The sequence below is a fragment of the Aquarana catesbeiana genome, linkage group LG04 (genome assembly GCF_042186555.1).
Source record: "Aquarana catesbeiana isolate 2022-GZ linkage group LG04, ASM4218655v1, whole genome shotgun sequence".
Taxonomy (NCBI): Eukaryota; Metazoa; Chordata; class Amphibia; order Anura; family Ranidae; genus Aquarana; species Aquarana catesbeiana.
Window position 1 is genome coordinate 555,549,754 of NC_133327.1, and position 25,684 is coordinate 555,575,437.

Genomic DNA, 25,684 nt, shown 5'->3' on the forward strand with positions numbered 1-25,684 from the left:
TTGCTGTGGATATATGTTATTGCCAGTAAAGCACGCATAATATTACCCAGATATCAAGGATAATTTGCCACAAATTTGCGGCAGTGTTGAATTGTACATCTTGTTAACTTGCTGCACATTTTCACTGGCAAGTTGTACACTTGCAGAGCAAAAGTTCTAGTTGACACTTTTTCAATTTGTAGCAAATTTGTGTGGCAAGTCTCTAGCAAGAGCAAAGTTGCAGTGGTGCGTCTACAGCAAGAGCTCTGCAAGTCACAGTGACCCCTGTGGTGGGATGAGTCTGACTATTGCACAACATAACTGCTTACTATCTGGGTATTACTTTATTGTGACCAGCCTGTATTGCCAATGCCAAGCTAAATGTTAAATTAATAAAGGGACAGTATACAGAAACCTTGTACCAACCTTCAGGCTAATACGCGTGCGCATAAGCATGCACATTTTTGCAGGCATAGAAGGCTAAGTGCACATGCATTACTGCAAGTAGGGATGAGCTTTCTGTTCGGGTCAAACATTGGCTGTTTTTTCGTATGTCGAAAACCGAACATTATGGGCCGTTCGCGCCAAATCGAGCGCTGCGTAACGAGCCCATAATGCAGGAGCGCAGTGCATTGCTGTATGATGATTGGCCAAAGCATGCCCCATGACCTGCATGCTTTGGCCAATCCCAGCGCCCTCAGCTAAGAGAGCCATAATTGGCGAAAGGCAGGGTGCCTTTCGCCAATCATGGCTCAGGGGGACTAAGTCCACGCCCCACACTATATAAGGCTGCCTGCACGTCGGCCCTGTGTAGTGTGTTGTTGGCATGGACGAAGAGAGAGTGTCAGACAGGCAGGTTATTCAGTTAGCTGCAGTGTATTTTATATATATATATATATATATATATATATATATATAGACAGTCTCATATATATATATATATATATATATATATATATATATATATATATATATATATATATATATATATATATATATATATATATATCCACTGTATCCAGTTTAGCTATATCTGACTGCAGGCCGTTCCTGGTGTACTTTTTCTAATATACTTCAGGCAGGCAGGTTATTCAGTTAGCTGCAGTGTATTTAATATATATATACAGCCAGTCTTATATATATATATATATATATATATATTTTTTTTTTTTTTTTTAATATATTTTATTCATTTAAGAGGAAGAAAGGCATACACTTTACCAACGTCAAATATAACATATTATATATGTCTATATGCTAATCTAATATACAAATAAATTCATTTTCTTCCGAAGCCTAAGACCATGCACTCTAAATACAACAAAATCAACTATCTCATTATAGTCCCCCAAATACATCAAGACAGAGGTCATCTTCCACCCCTTATCAGAATATATCTCAGACTCCGTCCTGGGGGGGCTCTAGCTATATATTCCTAAAGTGTCAAGCTCTTTTTTACCTCTATGTTTATAAACAAAACAAACTAAAACCTAACAAAAAAAAAAGAAAAGGAAAGGGGTAAAAAAAAAGGGGGGGGAGGCAGACCCCATCCCCTTCTCCTCTTCTCTCCCCCCCCCATCCTCTCTCCTGCCTAGCTACTTCACCTACTGAGAATCTAATAGCCACATCTTTTATTTTCAGTCATTGAGATTCACATCTATAAGGGTTTTTCCCTCTTCTGTGTTAATGAAAAGATTCCATGGAGACCATGTTTTCAGATATATCCCTTGTTTTTGCCGGGATGTTCAAACCAAATCCTCCATAAGGTTGGGTTGTTCTACTCTTTTAAGCCACAATCCTACCAATGGTGGTTGTGTCTGCTTTCAGGTAAGTGGAATACATGATTTAGCTGCATTCAACAGGTGGCATAGAATAGATTGCTTATATCATTTAACTGGGATTTTAGTATCCTGTAATAGGAAGAAGGATGGATCCTCCGGAATCTCCTGATCGCTAAATTTTTGAGCAATTCTCCGAACTCCTTTCCAAAAGTGCTCTATTCTGGGACAGGACCAAAACATATGCATTAACGTCCCCTCCTTCCCCCCACAACGCAAGCAGTTGTCTGCTACTTCCAGGTAGCATCTGTTTAGGAATGCTGGGGTGCGGTACCACCAGGACAGAATCTTAAAATTTGTCTCCTGCATTCTTATGCAGATTGAGGACTCAAATGTATTGTGTATTATATTAGTACATTGCTCTTCTGTGAAGGTCCGATCCAGATCTCTCTCCCACCCCCTAAAAAAAGGGCAACCGAAAGTCCTCCGAGAGGGCAAACAACAGCACACACGTTTTAGAGAGGGTTTGGTGATATACACCGCTTCTGTTACAATATCCCTCAAAAGTTGTTGAAGTGCGCTCGTAACTACTTATTCATAGCCAGATCTCACTGCAGACCTTCCTGCTGTACTTTTTTTAATATACATCAGGCAGGCAGGTTATTTAGTTAACTGCAGTGTATTTAATATATATATATACAGCCAGTCTCATATATATATATATATATATATATATATATATATATATATATATATATATATATATATATATATATATATATATATATATATATATATATATATATATATATATATATATATATATATATATCCACTGTATCCATTTTAGCTATATCTGACTGCAGGCCATCCTGGTGTACTTTTTCTAATATGCTTCAGGCAGGCAGGCTATTCAGTTGGCTGCAGTGTATTTAATATATATATATATATATATATATATATACAGCCGTATATATATATATATATATATATATATATATATATATATATATATATATATATATATATCCACTGCATCCAGTTTAGCTATATCTGTCTGCAGGCCATTCCTGGTGTACTTTTTCTAATATACTTCAGGCAGTGTACACAGTACTGTGCACCCCTAGTGCAGTTGATACTACTTTTCTGGTGGTGTACACAGTACACAATACATACAGTGCACCCATAGTTGTTATTACACTTCTGTTGGTTTACACAGTACTGTGCACCCCTAGTGCAGTTGCTACTACTTTTCTGGTGGTGTACACAGTACACAATACATACAGTGCACTCATAGTTGTTATTACACCTCTGTTGGTGTACACAGTGCCGTGCACCCGTAGTGCAGTTGCTAGTGCTGCTACTTTTCTGGTGGTGTACACAGTACACAATACATACAGTGCACCCATAGTTGCTATTAGACCTCTGGTGGTGTACACAATACCATTCACCCCTAGTGCAGATGCAACTATTTTTCTGGTGGTGTACATGATACAGTACACCCATAGTTGTTATTACACCTCTGTTGGTGTACACAGTACTGTGCACCCCTACTGCAGTTGCTACTACTTTTCTGGTGGTGTACACAATACAGTGCACCCATAGTTGTTATTACACTTCTGTTGGTGTACATAGTACCGTGCACCCCTAGTGCAGTTGCTACTACTTTTCTGGTGGTGTACACAGTACACAATACATACAGTGCACCCATAATTGTTATTACACTGTTGTTGGTATACACAGTACCGTTCACCCGTAGTGCAGTTGCTAGTGCTACTACTTTTCTGGTGGTATACACAGTACACAATACATACAGTGCGCCCATAGTTGCTATTAGACTTCTGGTGGTGTACACAATACCGTTCACCCCTAGTGCAGTTGCTACTACTTTTTTGGTGATGTATACAATACATACAGTGCACCCATAGTTATTACACTTCTGTTGGTGTACACAGTATCTTGCACCCCTAGTGCAGTTGCTACTGCTTTTCTGGTGGTATACACAGTACACAATACATACAGTGCACCCATAGTTGTTATTAAACTTCTGTTGGTGTACACAGTACCATGCACCCCTAGTGCAGTTGCTACTACTTTTCTGGTGGTGTACACAGTACACAATACATACAGTACACCCATAGTTGTTATTACACTTCTGTTGGTGTACACAGTACCGTGCACCCGTAGTGCAGTTGCTAGTGCTACTACTTTTCTGGTGGTGTACACAGTACACAATACATACAGTGCACCCATAGTTGCTAATAGACTTCTGGTGGTGTACACAATACCGTTCACCCCTAGTGCAGTTGCTACTACTTTTTTGGTGGTGTATACAATACATACAGTGCACCCATAGTTGTTATTACACTTCTGTTGGTGTACACAGTACCGTGCACCCCTAGTGCAGTTGCTACTACTTTTCTGGTGGTGTACACAGTACACAATACAGTGTAGTGCGGTTTTGCTAAACAAAATTTACAGCATTTCTGGAAGGCCATCAAGGAGAGGAAGACGCTCACAGGCCACTAAAAGAGGGCAAGCAGGCTCTGTGTCTACAGTCGACAATTCAGGTCATGGACACGGTGCATCCTCAGCACATGGCCGTGGGGCACACTTGTCTTTTTTTCTGCAGCCAGCCATGTTATTGAGCCACAACATGCAGAAGAGTTGGTGGAATGGATAACAAAGCCATCCTCATCCTCCTCATCCTCTGTCAATCAGGCTCAGAATAGTTTGCCTGCCATTGCAGCTGCCAAAGCGGCCTATTCCATCGGCTCCATGTCAACACTCACTCCTTCCCTAGCCCCACCATCATGCACGGAGGAGTCCCCCAAACTATTCGACCACAGTGTCGGGTACATGCTGCAGGAGGATGCGCAGCGATTTGAAGGCTCCGATGATGGTACCCAGGTTGAGGAAGGGAGTAACGTGAGCCTAGAGAGAAGGGGTGCCCAAGAAGGTCAAGAAACTGGCAGTCATGTTCCCCCAGCTGCAGCATACTGCCAATTTTGCTCCAGTGATGAGGAGGGAGGAGCAGCATAAGGCCATCAATGAGTACCTGTGTGAGTATGGCACCAGGACAGTGTCAGGGGAGCTTGGCTTATTTTCACCATGCCAGTGGCTATTGATCAAGGATGCATGAACTGTCCTGTCACCATTTGAAGAGGCCACGAGGATGGTGAGCAGTGACAGGGCATGCATCAGTGATACTGTCCCTCTTGTCTTCCTGTTGGAGCACACGCTTCGTGGAATAATGGGCAGGGCACTTGAGGCAGAACAGCGGGAGGAAAAGGAGGACTTCCTTACCTCTCAAGGCCCCCTTAATCCAGACAGTGTTCCTGCGGGCCTGCCGATCACACAGGAAGAAGAAGAGGAGGAGGATTGTGTCAGCATGGAGGTGGAGGATAACACTCAGCATCAGCAGCAGTCTTCAAGGGATCGTTTTCAGTACCCAGAAACCCATGGAGTTGTACGTGGCTGGGAGGAGGTGGTTGAGGATCATGTGATCCTTAGTGACCCAGAGGACTCAGGATTGAATGCCTCTGCAAACTTATGCTGCATGGCCTCCCTGATCCTGCAAAGCCTGCGAAAGGACCCTAAGATTCACGGTATCAAGGAGAGGGATCATTATTGGCTGGCAAGCCTTCTTGATCCATGTTACAAGGGTAAGGTTGCAGAACTTATCCAACCTTCGCAGAGGGAGCAGAGAATGAGACATCTTTGGGAGGCCTTGCAGAAAGGTTGGTGCAATGAGGTTACAACTGGGAGGTTACAACTTCCTGGTCCTGGACAACGTGTTGCTGAGGCTTCGCTCAGTCACAGAAAGAGCGATGGAGAAGGTGGCCGGCTGACCGATGCCTTCAGACAATTCTTCAGTCCTCAGCGCCAAGGTCTGATCGGTTCCAGCAACCATCGCCAGCGTCTGAATTACATGGTGCAGGAATATCTAGGGGCAAGATCAGACTTGGAGACCTTTCCACCAGAACATCCACTGGGTTACTGGGTCTTGAGGATGGACCACTGGCCAGAGCTTGCTCAATATGCAATTGAGCTACTGGCCTGTCCTGCATCCAGCATTCTTTCTGAATGCACATTCAGTGCTGCTGGAAGCTTTGTAACCGATCACAGAGTGCACCTGTCCACAGACTCTGTCGATCGGCTCACATTCATAAAAATGAATCAGTCTTGGATCACCAGCTACCAAGCACCTGATGCTGATGTAACCGATTGATTTTTCTATGAATGTGGGATCCCTTGAAGACTGCATATGCTGAGTGACTATCCCATTATGCTGAGTGACTATCCTATTCCTCCTCAATCTTCATGATGATAGCTTCTAAGAATATTTTTGGTTCAGGGCACCACCACCACTGCCTAAGGCCCAATTTTTCTGCCCCTGTTTAACAGGGGCGTGTAATTACAATTTTTGATCAAATATTTAACAGCAGGGCTCGCTCCTGCGCTCAACAAGAGTATCTGTGAGGGGTTGCAGCAGTGGTGGAATTGGAATTAACAGGGTCGCAGCAGTCGCACTAGCGACTGGGCCCTTGAGTTCCGCCACTGTAGGGTGCCCGCCGCCGCCTGGGAGATAGTACACTGGTCATTCAAGGGGCACACAGTCCCCGCCCCGCTCCACTGATTCTCTCCGCCCGCACTCATGGGCACACTGCACAGGCTCGCCCATCCTCTCCACCCTCACCCACAGGCACAGTCCCTGCCCGCTCCACCTATCCTCTCCACCTGCTCCGCCCATCCTCCCTGCCTGCACTCACGGATTCACTGCAAGTTCCTGCCCGATCCGCCCATCCTCTCCGCCTGCTTTGCCCATCCTCCCTGCCCGCACTCACGGGCACACTGCACAGTCCCCGCCCGCTCCGCCCATCCTCTCAGCCTGCTCCGCCCATCCTCCCCGTCAGCACTCACGGGCACACTGCACAGTTCCCGCCTGCTCCGCCCATCCTCTCCGCCCGCACTCACGGGTACTCACCGGCCCCATTCATCCTCTCTGCTTGCCAAGCAATACCTAGCATGGAGTGGGAAACAAGTGATCTGCGAGTGATCTGCAATTGAGTGGCACTGATCCCTTCCCTCAATATCAACACTGCTACTGATTCCTCCCCACACCACCACTACTGCTACTGATCCCCCCCACCCCAGTACTGCCACTGATTCCCCCCCACCCCACTACTGCCATTGATACCCCCCACTCCACTACTGCCACTGATACACCCCACCCCACTACTGCCACTGATACCCCCCACCCCACTACTGCCACTGATACCCCCCACCCCAGTACTGCCACTGATTCCCCCCCACCCCACTACTGCCATTGATACCCCCCATCCCACTACTGCCACTGATACACCCCACTACTGCCACTGATACCCCCCACCCCACTACTGCCACTGATACCCACCACCACCACTACTGCCACTGAAACTGCCACCACCACTACTGCCACTGATTCTCCCCACACCACCACCACTAGTGTGACTGATACACCCCCTCACACCACCACTAGTGCGACTGATACACCCCTCCACCACCACCACCACTGATACGCCCCACACCACCACCACTGCTGCCACTGATCCACCCCCCACACCACCATGACCACCACTGCCACTGATCCACCCCCACACCACCACAACCACTGCTGCCACTGATCTCATTCTGCAACCACCATCCCTGCCACTGATCCCATCCCCCCCACCACTGCCACTCATCCCATCTAATCCCCCTTTCCACTACCACTCATGCCATCCCATCTTCCCCAACCACCAACCTCACCACTGATCCCATCCTCCCACCACTGCTGCCATTCATTTAATCCAATAACCCCCACCGCTATCACTCATCTTATCCCATCCCACCCCCCCAACCACCACCCTTGCCACTGATCCCATTCCCTCCACTACCTCTGCCACTCATCCCATTCAATCCCCTCCTACCACTGATCCCACCCCTCCAACCACCACCCTTGCCACTGATCCCATCTAGGGATGAGACGAACACTCCCCTGTTCGGTTCGTACCAAAACATGCGAACAGGCAAAAGATTTGTGCGAACACTGTTAAAGTCTATGGGACTTGAACATGGATAATCAAAAGTGCTAATTTTAAAGAATTTTTAAAGGCTTATATGCAAGTTATTGTCATAAAAAGTGTTTGGGGACCTGGGTCCTGCCCCAGGAGACATGTATCAATGCAGAAAAAGTTTTAAAAATTACCGTTTTTTCGGGAGCAGTGATTTTAATAATGCTTAAAGTGAAACAATAAAAGTGTAATATTCCTATAAATTTTGTACCTGGGGGTGTCTATAGTATACCTGTAAAGGGGCGCATGTTTCCCATGTTTAGAACAGTCTGACAGCAAAATGACATTTCAAAGGAAAAAAAGTCATTTAAAACTTCTCACGGCTATTAATGAATTGTCGGTCCGAAAATACACATAAAAGTTAATTGATAAAAACGGCATGGGATTTCCCCACAGGGGAACCCCGGACCAAAATTTTTTAAAAAATGGCGTGGGGGTCCCCCTAAATTCCATACCATATTGGTGATGTATACAATACATACAGTGCACCCATAGTTATTACACTTCTGTTGGTGTACACAGTATCTTGCACCCCTAGTGCAGTTGCTACTGCTTTTCTGGTGGTATACACAGTACACAATACATACAGTGCACCCATAGTTGTTATTAAACTTCTGTTGGTGTACACAGTACCATGCACCCCTAGTGCAGTTGCTACTACTTTTCTGGTGGTGTACACAGTACACAATACATACAGTACACCCATAGTTGTTATTACACTTCTGTTGGTGTACACAGTACCGTGCACCCGTAGTGCAGTTGCTAGTGCTACTACTTTTCTGGTGGTGTACACAGTACACAATACATACAGTGCACCCATAGTTGCTAATAGACTTCTGGTGGTGTACACAATACCGTTCACCCCTAGTGCAGTTGCTACTACTTTTTTGGTGGTGTATACAATACATACAGTGCACCCATAGTTGTTATTACACTTCTGTTGGTGTACACAGTACCGTGCACCCCTAGTGCAGTTGCTACTACTTTTCTGGTGGTGTACACAGTACACAATACAGTGTAGTGCGGTTTTGCTAAACAAAATTTACAGCATTTCTGGAAGGCCATCAAGGAGAGGAAGACGCTCACAGGCCACTAAAAGAGGGCAAGCAGGCTCTGTGTCTACAGTCGACAATTCAGGTCATGGACACGGTGCATCCTCAGCACATGGCCGTGGGGCACACTTGTCTTTTTTTCTGCAGCCAGCCATGTTATTGAGCCACAACATGCAGAAGAGTTGGTGGAATGGATAACAAAGCCATCCTCATCCTCCTCATCCTCTGTCAATCAGGCTCAGAATAGTTTGCCTGCCATTGCAGCTGCCAAAGCGGCCTATTCCATCGGCTCCATGTCAACACTCACTCCTTCCCTAGCCCCACCATCATGCACGGAGGAGTCCCCCAAACTATTCGACCACAGTGTCGGGTACATGCTGCAGGAGGATGCGCAGCGATTTGAAGGCTCCGATGATGGTACCCAGGTTGAGGAAGGGAGTAACGTGAGCCTAGAGAGAAGGGGTGCCCAAGAAGGTCAAGAAACTGGCAGTCATGTTCCCCCAGCTGCAGCATACTGCCAATTTTGCTCCAGTGATGAGGAGGGAGGAGCAGCATAAGGCCATCAATGAGTACCTGTGTGAGTATGGCACCAGGACAGTGTCAGGGGAGCTTGGCTTATTTTCACCATGCCAGTGGCTATTGATCAAGGATGCATGAACTGTCCTGTCACCATTTGAAGAGGCCACGAGGATGGTGAGCAGTGACAGGGCATGCATCAGTGATACTGTCCCTCTTGTCTTCCTGTTGGAGCACACGCTTCGTGGAATAATGGGCAGGGCACTTGAGGCAGAACAGCGGGAGGAAAAGGAGGACTTCCTTACCTCTCAAGGCCCCCTTAATCCAGACAGTGTTCCTGCGGGCCTGCCGATCACACAGGAAGAAGAAGAGGAGGAGGATTGTGTCAGCATGGAGGTGGAGGATAACACTCAGCATCAGCAGCAGTCTTCAAGGGATCGTTTTCAGTACCCAGAAACCCATGGAGTTGTACGTGGCTGGGAGGAGGTGGTTGAGGATCATGTGATCCTTAGTGACCCAGAGGACTCAGGATTGAATGCCTCTGCAAACTTATGCTGCATGGCCTCCCTGATCCTGCAAAGCCTGCGAAAGGACCCTAAGATTCACGGTATCAAGGAGAGGGATCATTATTGGCTGGCAAGCCTTCTTGATCCATGTTACAAGGGTAAGGTTGCAGAACTTATCCAACCTTCGCAGAGGGAGCAGAGAATGAGACATCTTTGGGAGGCCTTGCAGAAAGGTTGGTGCAATGAGGTTACAACTGGGAGGTTACAACTTCCTGGTCCTGGACAACGTGTTGCTGAGGCTTCGCTCAGTCACAGAAAGAGCGATGGAGAAGGTGGCCGGCTGACCGATGCCTTCAGACAATTCTTCAGTCCTCAGCGCCAAGGTCTGATCGGTTCCAGCAACCATCGCCAGCGTCTGAATTACATGGTGCAGGAATATCTAGGGGCAAGATCAGACTTGGAGACCTTTCCACCAGAACATCCACTGGGTTACTGGGTCTTGAGGATGGACCACTGGCCAGAGCTTGCTCAATATGCAATTGAGCTACTGGCCTGTCCTGCATCCAGCATTCTTTCTGAATGCACATTCAGTGCTGCTGGAAGCTTTGTAACCGATCACAGAGTGCACCTGTCCACAGACTCTGTCGATCGGCTCACATTCATAAAAATGAATCAGTCTTGGATCACCAGCTACCAAGCACCTGATGCTGATGTAACCGATTGATTTTTCTATGAATGTGGGATCCCTTGAAGACTGCATATGCTGAGTGACTATCCCATTATGCTGAGTGACTATCCTATTCCTCCTCAATCTTCATGATGATAGCTTCTAAGAATATTTTTGGTTCAGGGCACCACCACCACTGCCTAAGGCCCAATTTTTCTGCCCCTGTTTAACAGGGGCGTGTAATTACAATTTTTGATCAAATATTTAACAGCAGGGCTCGCTCCTGCGCTCAACAAGAGTATCTGTGAGGGGTTGCAGCAGTGGTGGAATTGGAATTAACAGGGTCGCAGCAGTCGCACTAGCGACTGGGCCCTTGAGTTCCGCCACTGTAGGGTGCCCGCCGCCGCCTGGGAGATAGTACACTGGTCATTCAAGGGGCACACAGTCCCCGCCCCGCTCCACTGATTCTCTCCGCCCGCACTCATGGGCACACTGCACAGGCTCGCCCATCCTCTCCACCCTCACCCACAGGCACAGTCCCTGCCCGCTCCACCTATCCTCTCCACCTGCTCCGCCCATCCTCCCTGCCTGCACTCACGGATTCACTGCAAGTTCCTGCCCGATCCGCCCATCCTCTCCGCCTGCTTTGCCCATCCTCCCTGCCCGCACTCACGGGCACACTGCACAGTCCCCGCCCGCTCCGCCCATCCTCTCAGCCTGCTCCGCCCATCCTCCCCGTCAGCACTCACGGGCACACTGCACAGTTCCCGCCTGCTCCGCCCATCCTCTCCGCCCGCACTCACGGGTACTCACCGGCCCCATTCATCCTCTCTGCTTGCCAAGCAATACCTAGCATGGAGTGGGAAACAAGTGATCTGCGAGTGATCTGCAATTGAGTGGCACTGATCCCTTCCCTCAATATCAACACTGCTACTGATTCCTCCCCACACCACCACTACTGCTACTGATCCCCCCCACCCCAGTACTGCCACTGATTCCCCCCCACCCCACTACTGCCATTGATACCCCCCACTCCACTACTGCCACTGATACACCCCACCCCACTACTGCCACTGATACCCCCCACCCCACTACTGCCACTGATACCCCCCACCCCAGTACTGCCACTGATTCCCCCCCACCCCACTACTGCCATTGATACCCCCCATCCCACTACTGCCACTGATACACCCCACTACTGCCACTGATACCCCCCACCCCACTACTGCCACTGATACCCACCACCACCACTACTGCCACTGAAACTGCCACCACCACTACTGCCACTGATTCTCCCCACACCACCACCACTAGTGTGACTGATACACCCCCTCACACCACCACTAGTGCGACTGATACACCCCTCCACCACCACCACCACTGATACGCCCCACACCACCACCACTGCTGCCACTGATCCACCCCCCACACCACCATGACCACCACTGCCACTGATCCACCCCCACACCACCACAACCACTGCTGCCACTGATCTCATTCTGCAACCACCATCCCTGCCACTGATCCCATCCCCCCCACCACTGCCACTCATCCCATCTAATCCCCCTTTCCACTACCACTCATGCCATCCCATCTTCCCCAACCACCAACCTCACCACTGATCCCATCCTCCCACCACTGCTGCCATTCATTTAATCCAATAACCCCCACCGCTATCACTCATCTTATCCCATCCCACCCCCCCAACCACCACCCTTGCCACTGATCCCATTCCCTCCACTACCTCTGCCACTCATCCCATTCAATCCCCTCCTACCACTGATCCCACCCCTCCAACCACCACCCTTGCCACTGATCCCATCTAGGGATGAGACGAACACTCCCCTGTTCGGTTCGTACCAAAACATGCGAACAGGCAAAAGATTTGTGCGAACACTGTTAAAGTCTATGGGACTTGAACATGGATAATCAAAAGTGCTAATTTTAAAGAATTTTTAAAGGCTTATATGCAAGTTATTGTCATAAAAAGTGTTTGGGGACCTGGGTCCTGCCCCAGGAGACATGTATCAATGCAGAAAAAGTTTTAAAAATTACCGTTTTTTCGGGAGCAGTGATTTTAATAATGCTTAAAGTGAAACAATAAAAGTGTAATATTCCTATAAATTTTGTACCTGGGGGTGTCTATAGTATACCTGTAAAGGGGCGCATGTTTCCCATGTTTAGAACAGTCTGACAGCAAAATGACATTTCAAAGGAAAAAAAGTCATTTAAAACTTCTCACGGCTATTAATGAATTGTCGGTCCGAAAATACACATAAAAGTTAATTGATAAAAACGGCATGGGATTTCCCCACAGGGGAACCCCGGACCAAAATTTTTTAAAAAATGGCGTGGGGGTCCCCCTAAATTCCATACCAGGCCCTTCTGGTGACCCCGCCCCCTCTGACGTCACGGGGAAACCCATAAGGAAGGAAGTCCCCGTCAAGTCCCTGTGCGTCAGAGGGGGGCGGGGTCACCAGGTGGCCCCACCCTCCGTTATTTAAGAAGTATCAGAAGACGAGAAGCGTCACACAGCGGGGGCCTCCCATGGATGCGAAGAGGCCCGAGAACGAAGCGGGGAAGGAAGATGCCAGACGAGAACACCAGAGCAAGAAGCAGAAGATCAGAGGAAGAACCAGAGGAAGAAGAAGATGGAGGAAGAAACCGAAGGCAGATATAAGAAAGAAGACCCGAAGAAGATGGAAAGAAGAAGACTTTAAATAAAGGAATTGTCGAAAACTATCTCTTGTCATTTTTAACATTTTGACACTTTTTTGTGAAATGGTAGGCCAAGGGTTGTGGGGATGAGGCCCTTGTCCTCATCAGCATGGGGACAAGGTGCTTTGGGAGGCCGCTACACCAAAGCTGTTCTGTGTTACTGATGTTTTATACTGGTTATTTGTACCTGTGTTGTTAAATTTACATGCAAATGTGTAATTTACTTAAGACAGTCATATGTGGTGTGCAGGCTCCATCTAGTGTTCCTTTTTGGTATTGCTGCAATTCTGTTTCTTTGTTTATTTGTATGTGTAACTAAGGAAGTTGTCAGCAAGCAGGGAATTCTGGGTAGAATCTTGGCAGGAAGTGAAACAGCTACCATTTTGTGAGAACACATTCAGGAAACAACACATGTATTTCTCTATCGCCATCACCCTTTAGAGAACTTAAAAAGTAAGTTTTTACTATCCCATCTTGAATTGCATATCATTGTTTCTGCAATGTATGCTGTATTGTATGTGATATTGTACTTATTGAGGTCTATTTCTGTTATTTTGTAGTTTCACCTGGCTTGTTCTAATAAAACTGAGATCAAAGAAATATGGTATCTACAGTTATTGGGATGAGAAGGTTTAACTATCTGCTCTTTGAGACAAAACAAAAGCACCCTCACAATGTTGAGGGCATGTGGCCTGGTACGGTTCAGGAGGGGGGGCACTCTCTCATCCCCCCTCTTTTTCTGCGGCCTGCCAGGTTGCGTGCTTGGATAAGGGTCTGGTATGGATTTTGAGGGGGACCCCCACGCCATTTTTTTTTAAATTTTGGTTTGTGGTTCCCCTGTGGGGAAATCCCATGCCGTTTTTATCAATGAACTTTTATGTGTATTGTCGGACCTACAATTCATTAATAGCCGCGAGTAGTTTTAAATGACTTTTTTTCCTTTGATATGTCATTTTGCTGTCAGACTGTTCTAAACACAGGAAACATGTGCCTGCGCCCCTTTACAGGCATACTATAGACACCCCCCAGGTACGAAATTTAAAGGAATATTACACTTTTATTGTTTCACTTTAAGCATTATTAAAATCCCTGCTCCCGAAAAACTTCCCTTTTTAAAACTTTTTTTTGCATTGATCCATGTCTCCTGGGGCAGGACCCAGGTCCCCAAACACTTTTTATGACAATACCATGCATATAAGCCTTTAAAATTAGCACTTTTGATTTCTCCCATAGACTTTTAAAGGGTGTTCCGCGGCTTTCTAATTTCCCGCAAACACCCCAAATTGTTCGCTGTTCGGACTCGAAGCTCATCCCTAATCCCATCCCACCTCCCATCCCACCTCACTGCTGCCACTCATCCCATCCAATCTTCCCCAACTACCACCTTCACCGCTGATCCATCCTCCCACCACCGCTGCCATTCATTTCATCCAATGCCCTCCACCGCTACCACTCATCTTATCCCATCCCATCCCCCCAACCACCACCCTTGCCACTGATCCCATTCCCCCATCACCTCTGCCACTCATCCCATTCAATCCCCACTACCACTGATCCCACTCCCCATCCACCACCCTTGCCACTGATCCCATCCCCCCTCATCGCTGCTACTCATCCCATCCCCCCACGACCACCACCGCTGACACTGATCCCATCCCCACCCAACCACCACTGCTGCCATAGATCCCATCACCCCCCACTGCTGCCACTCATCCCATCTCTCCCTCAATGCTGCCACTCATCCTATCCCCAACCACCACCACCGCTGCCATTGATCCTATCCCCACCCTACCACCACTGCTGCCACTGATCGCATCCTCCACCACCACCGCTGCCACTCATCCCAGGGGCGCAACTACAAGGGTCACAATTGCAATGACGCATGTGTTGCCCCTGTACTCCTGGATGGGGGGCATATAGAGGAACAAATACCCTCCATTTTTCTCCTGCAGCCCCTAAAAGCCTGCTTCTCCTCCTCTCCCTCCCATAGGCATTCAGTGGCTGCAGGAGGAAAATAGAGAGGATTTGTTCCTCCATATTCCGCCCCCACCACCCCTCCTATCCAGATCCTGCTGCCCCCGGGATCAGTGGGAAGGGCCCTGGCCAGAGGTAGTTCTAGTTACCCCTCTGGGTTGCAGTGTTGTGGGGCACCACCACCACTGCCTAAGGCCCAATTTTTCTGCCCCTGTTTAACAGGGGCGTGTAATTACAATTTTTTATCAAATATTTAATAGCAGAGCCCGTCCCTGTGCCCACCAAGAGTAACTGTGAGGGCTTACAGTGTTGTGGCACCACCACCATGACCACCAAAGGCCCAATTTTTCTGCCCCGTTTAACAGGGGCATGTCATTACAATTCTTGATATAATATTTCACAGCAGGGCCCCTTCCAGCGCCCACCAAGAGTAACTGTGAGGGTTTACTGTGTTCTGGTACCACCAACACCTAAGGCCCAATTTTCCGCAGAGTATATAGGCAGGCCGTACAGTATATACAGGCGGTCCCCTATTTTCAAACATCCGACTTACAAACGACTCTTACTTACAAATGGAGGGAGACAACAGGAAGTGAGAGGAAATCTACCCCTAGGATAGGAAATTCTTTCCTGTAAGAGTTAATACGGGAAAAAGGTGTCTCCACTGATGCTTTATCACCGATCCTTGTTTCCCTAATAACCCAAAATTTTCAAAATCCAATTGCCATTGGGACAGAAAGTGAGGTGAAATCTTCTGAACAGGGGAATGTATATGTATATACAGGCACACATCCACTGCCACCAAGCAGGCTATTTAAACCTAAACTCTGCACAAGCTCTTTTCTGAATGGTCTTCAGTCTTGCTCCTGTGTTCTTGATCCTGATACTCTTTACTGAGTTCATGATTGGCCTAGCTTCCACCCGGCCTCACTTTCGGATTACCCTTGTCTGCTTTGTTCGCACTCTATCTCCGCTACCAACCTCAGCCTAACTGAATACGCTCTTGGTTTTTTTTTTTCCATCTCTAAACAACCTGCACAATTCTTTGAGATGAAGTCTATATTTTGTTACCCCAAGTAATCACAGCAGGTAACAGCTCTGTAGTCTCATTTCAGAATACCTTTTGCATCGCAAATCTCTCTCTCTAAAACATACATTTTTTTTTTCTTTCTACCACTAATCGGTAGATACTCTGTCATACAATGACATTTAAAGCCCTTGGCTATCATACATATTGCAGCTTAAGTAGTCATAGCCTGAAAGTTTCATAAGCCTCAAGGTGAGAGGGGACATCAGCAGGTGTTATCTATGCTTGTCTATCTGGAATACCAAGAATTATCTGATGATAGGTGAACCTTTCCCTTATTTAGAATCAGCAGATAAACTCTTCAAAAGTGTTCAAAAGGGAATTTGCCACAAGGAAGGCACAAATGAAGCCAGTTGTTGACCTCTCTTGGTAAAATGGCAGTTGCTTGGCTGTCGCCTTGACCCTCCTGCTTTAAAACTTGATTAATTGCCCTGAAACAATTATACAGATAACGGCTTCTAATGTTTCTCTGACTTACTGTCCACAGCTGTTTATCCACATTTTGTGGGCATCCCATCATGCTGCACTAGTTCCATTCATTTCATAAGCTTCTCCAAGCATTGGAGTGACAAAAGTGCATGCTGATGTAGGCTGATGCAACATGACTGCTGAGGTGCAATGAGCCCAGGTCCCATTACTGTAACATCTCTGTAGCCAACTTTTATTCCTTACCCCTTCCTCCCATCAAATAAAAACACTTACAACCATTAATGTTAGAAAGGGCAAGGCCACAGCTTTTATTAACTCAAACACATAACATCTAAATATTTTCAACAGTGCCGGTCACAGTTGTACTGTGAGCACACAATTCCAAAGGGGGGGGAGGGAGATGGAGGGGCCTGTCCTTACCATAAGTACTGGACAGGCTGTCTACCTCCCAATTACCATCAAGGGCATAACCTATTACAGCCATTTTATGCTGGCAAGGTCACAAAAAACGCCACCCGCCTGTCAGTAAGCAACTGACGGGCGCCCCACCACAGCCAGCGCTTGTTCCACACCCCGTTGAAGGCCAAGATTAAAGATATCCAAACCAATATCATTGAGGTGGACTCCATCCTTTCTCAGTAGATCATCATTGGCGCCTTCTAAATCTTTGTATCGGATCACAAACCCCCCGGTCTGTCGAACAAACTTGACGACTTGAGCATTGACTTTCCGACGAAAGTGCTCCAGGCGGGGGCCAGGGATTTCTCGCGCCCATAGTGAGCGAGGCACAATTTCGGACCAAATGAGAATCAAATTGGCGAAGACAGCATAGCACTGGGCAATGTCACGTTTGATAGCGGAAATGAGGTCCACGGAGCGCGTGTAACCAACGTCATTTACGCCAGCATGGAGAACCAAGATGATGGAACCAGAAACGTGAGCGCGAAGTTGCTGACATTCCGGAAGGACCTGGGGCCAACGCAACCCACGTATCCCGAGCCAACGGATTCTGGCAAGCTCATAGGTGAAGCCCAAGTTTCTCCTGTAGGTTGGAAATTCCTCACGACGAGCGGCCCAGTAGATGAAGGAATCACCGAGTATCCATATCAGAGACGGGCGACAACCTGTAAATTTTAACACAGCAGATGTGGGCGGACATACAATGAAAAACGAGATGATTCCCATCTACCTAGTCACTGAAGTTCCGAATCAGAAAAACCCATACCAGAAGCGGCAGTTGCAGCGCCGATGCAGAATGAGTGGGTCGAGAAATCGCGCAAAGGGAGGCCCAACACCTCAAGGCAATGACGGAAAACCCGTAAAAATTGAAATCTACTCAGGGAGGAGGAATCGGCGTGAACGAAAAATGTGGGGGACAGGGGGCGCGCGGACACAAACGGGGCAGCCAACGACACAGGACAAAATGGGCCACCGCAAGGGTGCAGGACTACCCGAAGGCCCCTGCTGAAACTATCGGTCTTGGATGTCCGCAACAAAACAGTCACGCAGCGCTCCGAGAAAGAAACGTCCTCCATCAGGATGCCACCCGGAGACGACGTGGATTTGAAAACCAATTCGCCAATGCAAAAGGCACCGAAGAACGCCCACGAAAAGGCCACCCGAAAAAGAAGGGTCTTGAACGCCGAGGAACACACAGACGGCAACAGAGACAGGATGCCAGAGAGGATCTGGAGAGAAATCGGGCGCCTTGAATCGGGAGAATGGGAAACCCGTTTCCAACCCCGCAGTACCCGCCGGACTGGAAATGCTTTGGTGATATCCTCCCACCCAAGGAGTTGGAACCAAAAGGACAACGTCGACATGGTGGAGGAAACAGTGGAGCCCGAAACACCTTTCTGCAGCAAATGAACTAGGTAAGCAAACAAAGCCATACGTCTGTCATTTGAAGAAGAAATAGAAAACTCACCGCCCGGCGCTTGGATCCACTCATGCCACACCCGACAGTACGACGCCTACGTCCGCGGGGAAAGCGACGTCCGAAGGAGCTCTAGTGAGCACCGGAAACGAGACTCCATAAGTGGGCCGGACAGGGGAGGCCCTCCAGTGAAGCAGACGGAGCCAGGGAGCGAAAACGAATGAACTGTTGACGGGAGAGAGCATCAGCGATATAGTTAGAGGCTCCAGGAACATGTCTAGCCCTAACACAAATGTTGAAATGTAAGCATTTTAAAACCAAAAACCGCATCAGCGAGACGATTGGAGGAGAACTGGCTGACTGCTTGTTCACTACCTGCACCACACTCATATTATCAGACCAGAAGACTACCTGATGATTGCCCAACCGTTCGCCCCAACGCTCAATCGCAACAATGATCGGAAAGAGCTCCAGAAGGGTGAGGTTGTGCAACAAATCCATGCGGGCCCATGAGGCCGGCCAACACTCAGCAGACCACTCCTCTTGAAAGAAAGCACCGAAGCCACAGGAGCCTGCCGCATCGGTGTATAACTCCAGCTGTGGGTTCGGTACTTCCTCTCGCAACCAACAAGACTGTCCATTGTAGGACTGAAGGAAGGATAACTAAAGTCGTCACGCATGGGCTTGGTAACCCGGACATAGTGGTGAGGGGCCGTTACGCCTTTCATGGCCCACGCCAGGCGCCTGCAGAAGGCTCTTCCCATGCGTATGACTCTACAGGCGAAAACCAAGTGACCTAGCAAAGATTGGAGTTGTTTTAACTGTAATTTTTTTGCCCCTTTGCCAAGCGAACCAATGAGAGGAGCCTGGCTAGCTTGTCGTTAGGCAGCCGAAAAACCATCGCCGCCGTGTCTATTACTATGCCTAGAAGTGCCAAAACCGTCACGGGACCTTCGGTCTTATCAGCGGACAGTGGAATGGTGAACCGCCGGCAAGTGTCCTGAAAAACAGAGAGGAGGCGCTGGCACCGACCACTGCCCGCTGGGCCTACGAAGAGGAAATCATCTAGGTAGTCCAAAAGTGACTGAAGACCAGCCTCCTGGGCGACCACCCATTCAAGGAAGCTGCTAAATAGCTCAAAGAAATAACACGAAATGGCGCAACCCATAGGAAGGCACATGTCGAAAAAATAGCTTCCCTGAAAGTAGCAGCCCAGGAGGTGGAAACAGTCCGGGTGGACCGGGAGGAGGCGGAAAGCGGACTCTATGTCTGCCTTTGCCAGCAAAGCCGACTGCCCGGCTGCCCTAACGAGATGGAGCGCCCTATAGAAAGATGCGTAATGGACCCTGGATTCCTCCCTGTCGATGCCATCGTTGACCGAGGAGCCAGAAGGGTAGGATAAGTGGTGAATAAGGCGGAATTTACCTCCCGCCTTTTTAGGGACCACACCAAGGGGGGACACCCTCAGGTTGTGGAAAGGGGGAGGTCGAATGGACCTGCCATACGCCAGAATTCCAGTTCCTTCTGAAGCTTCTCGGCCACTACGGATTCAAATTCAACTGCCGATTTTAAATTTGGAGACATGGTAGGGGCATCCGACGGGGAGAAGGGGATCCAGAAACCACGGTCCAGGCCGTCCCTCAGGATCAAGGACTCCCTAAGAGGGGGGTACCGGTCTATCCAAGGAAGCATCTCTAAGACGTTCACCGGCGTCCTCCAGTTTAGGAAGGTCAGTCTTGGCTCCTGTTCTGGGAAGTGGTTGCTTACTCCTCTGGAAGCACCGGCTGGCGGGGTGTGCGCCCCCGCAACTAGAGCACTCGTGCTTGAAGTGGCAGGCGGTGTACCATTTGCAGTGGCTTTCATTGAACAGCCAGCAGATACCCTTTTTTGGAGCGGCCGACGCTTCGGGGGAAGCGCCCACCGTGGACTGAAAGGACGAAGGCCTGTGGGGGCACATAAGCAACAACCACAGGCTACCGTCCTGACAATCAAAACGAAGTTCCTTACGTGCCGCCATTTTTTGGCGAAACTGGCTGTCATAGTGGAACCAACACTGTCCCCCGAAAACCTTGTATGCACCCCAGATAAGGTCTAAGTAACAAAATAGCGAAGTGGCCAACTCCGGGAACCGCTCGCAGAGCACTCCCGCGTAGGCGCAGAACCCTTGCAGCTAGTTCCCGAAACTCCTAGGAAGCTGTTTTGGCTTGTCGCCCTGCACCGATACATCGACCCGACGAGATTTGTCGATCATCTCCCTGTCCGGCGGCACGAGGGCGAGGAAGTCGACTAATTCGCGTTGCCATATCTTTTCCTTCACTTCCTCCGTTAAGTGCGTACCAGTAGGCGCAACCGCCCACAAAGCACCACCAGAGGTGGAGGGGGGGTGGGCGCCGGGCCCGATACTCCAATACTGGAAAGAACTGATTTGACGACCGACGCTATGCGTTCCTCTGGCGGGCCCGATACGGAAGCGTCAGCTGACCTACCCCAAATTAACTCGCAGTCATACTCACTTATGCGCGGAGGCAGAGTCGATGATGAGCGACCAGCAGCAGGACCCGGCGGAGAATCCGATTCAAGAACGGCTCTGGAACGCAGGAGTCTGAGGCGGCCATCGCCTGGAAGAACAGCGGGGCAGTGTGCAGCAGGACTGTTGTGACTGATGGAGAGATCCAGGTGAGGGGGTCTAGCCACCGACCCTGAGGAGTCCAACTGGCCAAGGACAGCGGCTGAGCAATGACAAGAGCACCTGCTGGCTCCAGATGGATGACCCGGGTTGGGTGCAGATGCCAGCCCAGGCCTGGAGCAGGAGTCTCCCGCCCTGCCGGGCGCAGGGAGACGAGGCTGGATTGCGGTGGCAGGCATCACGCGTGGACCTCCGGTCTGGCCAGGCGCATAGAGGAGCGTGTGCACCGGTGAGGGGATGGAGGTCGGAGCAGCATGACCATCACCCGCCCTGCTGGGTGCGGGATGGTGTTGGTTGGCACGTTGCGAATGATGCGGTTGGATTGCAGCCGCGGACAAAAAATCGCCCGCCCTGCCGGGCACAGGGAGACCAAGTCCGGCAAAGAAGACAAGAAACCGATCCCCCACCCTTCCGGGCGCAGGTGGATTCTGTATTGGCAAACCTGGCTGATGGGAAGTAAGTTGGGTAAACTGATCTTCCGCCCAGCTGGGCGCAGGGAGAGTCTGTGTGGGCATAGTGTAAAGGGCTGAGCTGCAAGGTGAACTAAAATCTCCCGCCCTGCAGGGCGCAGGGAGATGCTGCCTAAATGTGACAGGCTGATCCAAGTGTGAGGCTTGGTTCGAATCTCCCGCCCGGCCGGGCGCAGGGAGAGAAGCATCCACTGGGGGCAGCAGAGCCGGCTCCAAATCCCCAGCGGAACCGCTAGTGAGGAGGTTAGGACGGGCGGCAATGGAGGAGGCCGAAGACGTGTGCGAGCGGAGCTTTCTCCGTTGCCCCGACTTCGCAGAGGACGTATGGGCAGCAGAATGTGGGCACCCGCCGACCAACACCCCCCGCCAGCCGCAGGGGCGGGCTCAGGTATGGCGGTCAGGCTGGCGAGCGGCACAGTGCTGGGGAGCGCTTCGGCTCCGGCCCGCCCTGGAGCATCACTGCAGGCAGGGGAAGGGGCAGCGCGCGGGGTGGCCCGAGGGCTCCGCGAGCGGGGACAGCGAGCAGGGACCCGGGCCGCAGTCTGAGTGATCGGGGAGGATGTCCGACGAGCGGGGCCCCAACGATAGCGGGTGGAGGCGTCACGCTTCCCATCCGGTGAAGCGCTGACACCTGCTACCGCGGATCGTGCAGAGGAGCAGGGAGGGGAGGAATTGCTATAGGAGGCCCTGGAGGGACTGGGGCTTAGGCGGGAAGGTGGGCGGGCTCGTCTTTGGGCCCTGGGCAAATCATGAGGAACATCAGGAGGAGGGATAGGGGAAGGTGTCCCAGGGGACAGGAGGGCGAAGAGCCAGTCAGCCTGACCCTGAAGAGCCAGTTCGTGGACCTTGGCCAAAAGGAGATCTGTGTCCATGGCGGGAGGGGCAGGGTCGGGTCCAGCTCTTCCAACTCCGCTTCCAGAAAGACCCAGAATCCCCTGGGGCACCACTCTACCGAGCTCAGGCCCAACCCGTCCCCCCTAACAACCAATCCCCAGTGACCCCTTAGTCACCTTGATCCGCCCTGGCCATGCCCCCATCAGTCAGGGCTCTCTTTCCCTAAAGGGCTCAAGAGGCCTTCATTGGTACTGGATGCTCTCACCTGCATTCTCAATCCATGTGAATGTAGCCTAAAGGTGGTTACTGTAAAAATTAGCAGATTTTCAAATGAAAATTCGTACAAAAATGTATACTAAAAATTCTCAGTACATTCAACGGCTTGAAGAATGTTGTTCTGAAGTAGTTCAAAATGTAATTTGCTTTTAACATTTGATTTTGGAATGAATTGGACTTCAGCGAATGAAAACCATATACAGTGCCTTGAAAAAGTATTCATACCCCTTGAAATTTTCCACATTTTGTGATGTTGCACTCAAAAACATAAATGGATTTTATGTGATAGACCAACACAAAGTGGCACATAATTGTGAAGTGGTAGGAAAATGTGAAAGGGTTTTCAATTTTTTTTTTACAAATAAATATGTGAAAAAGGTGGCGTGCATTTGTATTCAGCCCCTTTTACTCTGATGCCCCTAACTAAAATCTAGTGGAAGCAATAGCCTTCATAAGTCACCTAATAAGTATATAGAGTCCGCCTGTGTGTAATTTAATCTCAGTATAAATACAGGTGTTTTGTGAAGCCCTCAGAGGTTTGTTAGAGAACCTTAGTGAACAAACAGCATCATGAACGCCAAGGATCACACCAGACAGGTCGGGGATAAAGTTGTGGAGAAGTCGAAAGTAAGGTTAGGTTATAAAAAAATATCACAAGCTTTGAACATCTCACGGAGCACTGTTCAATCTATCATCTGAAAATGGAAAGAGTATGGCACAACTGCAAACATACCAAGATATGGCCATCCACCTAAACTTACAGGCCGGGCAAGGAGAGCATTAATCAGAGAAGCAGCCAAGAGGCCCATGGTAACTCTGGAGGAGCTGCAGATATCCACAGCTCAGGTGGTTAGTTGCGCACTCCACAAATCTGGCCTTTATGGGAGAGTGACAAGAAGAAAGAAAAACCATAAGAAGTCCCGTTTGCAGTTTGCAAAAAGCCATGTTGGGGACATAGTAAACATGTGGAAGAAGGTGTTCTGGTCAGGTGAGACCAAAATTGAACTTTTTGGCCTAAAAGCAAAACGCTATGTGTGGCAGAAAACACTGCACATCACCCTGAACACACCATCCCACCATGAAACATGATGGTGGCAGCATCATGTTGTGGGGATTCTTTTCTTCTGCAGGAACAGGGAAGCTGGTCAGAGTTAATGGAAAGATGGATGGAGCCAAATACAGGGCAATCTTAGAAGAAAACCTGTTAGCGTCTGCAAAAGACTTGAGACCAGGGGCGTTGCTAGGGGGTGGCTATTGGGGCTACAGCCCCGAATCTGGGGCCCATAGCCCCGAGTCTCTTCGTCATCTCTCTCCGCCCGCTCCACATCAGCGCTCTTTCAGCCTGGCCTCTTCAATCTGGGAGCGAGGTGCAGCGAGCAGCAGAGAGATGACATCATCTCTCACGGTCCGCCACACATCAGCGTTCTTCCTCCCTCACAGCACAGTGGAGTGGAGGTCACGTGCTTCCTGTCATTGTGGAGCTCCACTTTGCAGCCAGACCCCCTTGCTTCAATGTCGGAGGTGCAACGGGGAGCAGCGACATGACATCATCTCTCACTGCCCGCCCCGCATTACTGCTCTCCTGCTATCACTAAATGGACCAGTGCTGTCAGCCTGCTACCAATGCAGCATCAATGCACATTTGGTGGCACTGGCTGGCATGACAAATGACAATCCACATCAGTTGGCAAATGACAACCCACATCTGGTGTCCAGGCATGTGGCAAGTGACAATCTGCAAATGGTGGACAGAGATGTGGCAATCTGCAAATGGTGGACAGAGATGTGACAATCTGCAAATGGTGCCAGGAGATGTGGCAAGTGACAATCTGCAAATGGTGGCAGGAGACATGGCAAGAGGCAATCTGCAAATGGTGGCAGGTGACGTGGCAAATGACAATCCACATCTGGTGGCAGGTGATAGTGGCAAGTAACACGCTGCATCTGGTGACAGGCGACGGTGGCAAGTGACACGCTGCATCTGGTGGCAGGAGATGTGGCAAATGACACACTCAGGGCTCCGACTGATTCTGCAGTATGGTGAGTTGAACCACTTCATTATATATTAGAATGTAACAATATAAATAATACACTTCAATCACCCTGACACCATATCAACCATAGTGCCATGATGATTGAAGCGCCAACACCAGCCATCGCCCGTGAAAAATTGCTTACCACTAGTCCCCCACCCCCCACCCCCGCGGGCATGCAAAAAGGTTGGTGACCGCTGCTATGGGCTCTAGCCCCAGATCTTTTGCGGACCTAGCAACGCCCCTGCTTGAGACTGATGCAAAGGTTCACCTTCCAGCAGGACAACGATCCTAAACATACATCCAGAGCTACAATGGAATGGTTTAGATCAAAGAATATTCATGTGTTAGAATGGCCAATCAAAGTCCAGACCTAAATCCAGTTACAGAATCTGTGGCAAGACTTGAAAATTGCTTTTCACAGAGCTTGAGCTATGTTGCAAAGAAGAATGGGCAAAAATGTCACTCTCTTGATGTGCAAAGCTGGTAGAGACATCCCCAAAAAAGACTTGCAGCTGTAATTGTAGTGAAAGGTGGTTCTACAAAGTATTGACTCAGGGGGACTGAATACAAATGCACGCCACACTTTTCAGAAATATAGTTGTAAAAAATTTTGAAAACCATTTATCATTTTCCTTCCACTTCAAAATGATGTGCCACTTTGTGTTGGTCTATCACATAAAATCCCAATAAAATTCTTTTACATTT

General features: G+C 49.1%; 1 protein-coding gene across 1 annotated transcript in view; it reads right to left on the reverse strand.

The window, feature by feature from the left end:
* Window positions 1–25,684, reverse strand: part of ACSS1 (acyl-CoA synthetase short chain family member 1) — a 217,073-nt gene that overhangs the window by 178,759 nt on the left and 12,630 nt on the right. The window lies entirely within an intron of this gene.